The 590-nt window shown below is 48.8% G+C and overlaps 1 non-coding gene across 1 annotated transcript; it reads left to right on the top strand.

The window, feature by feature from the left end:
- The first annotated feature begins 163 nt into the window (after nt 1-163).
- Pmar_PMAR026941 lies at nt 164-245 on the top strand. Its single transcript has one exon. It is a non-coding gene; the product is annotated as a tRNA-Leu (tRNA).
- The last annotated feature ends 345 nt before the right edge of the window (nt 246-590 follow it).

Genomic DNA, 590 nt, shown 5'->3' with positions numbered 1-590 from the left:
GAAATCACTGTCTGCTCTGGACTGACTCGTAAAATCATCAGAGCTGAGCATGTTAGAGATCATCTCCATGGGTGGTGGAGGTGAACTCCTGCCTGATGGCCTAAAACACAGATAGTTGTAAGTAAGCACGTCACGGACTATAATATATTCACAAGTACTCAACGTCAGTTTGGCCGAGTGGTCTAAGGCGCCAGACTCAAGTTCTGGTGGAGAAATCCGCGTGGGTTCGAACCCCACAGCTGACATTTGATAGTCAATTCCCATGTTGAGAGAATACAACATCGAGGTAACTTCTTTGACGTACAGGGATTGTGGTGTCGAATCATTATTTTTGGACTCAGCGTCGCTCGCGTCGCTACACTCAAGTTTTCGAACTTCTTCACGGAGCTCTGCAGCACGCCTACTATACGCTTTGACCTACACATGAGTAAAACCAATGCGTGCTGGTAACCTTCACAGATGGAGAGTCCCCACAGAAGACGCGAACTGCGAGGAATCCAGCACGCGGCTCGCACTCGAAACTCTGCACCTGGTCAGGCCGAGGAGACCATCCCCTTACCAGTTGTCTGGTTTTCTTGATTTGTATATCC

The sequence above is a fragment of the Perkinsus marinus genome, assembly GCF_000006405.1.
Source record: "Perkinsus marinus ATCC 50983 genomic scaffold scf_1104296939016, whole genome shotgun sequence".
NCBI classification, from domain to species: Eukaryota; Perkinsozoa; order Perkinsida; family Perkinsidae; genus Perkinsus; species Perkinsus marinus.
Note: the sequence above shows the minus strand (reverse complement) of the source record. Positions and strands in the feature narration are given on the sequence as shown.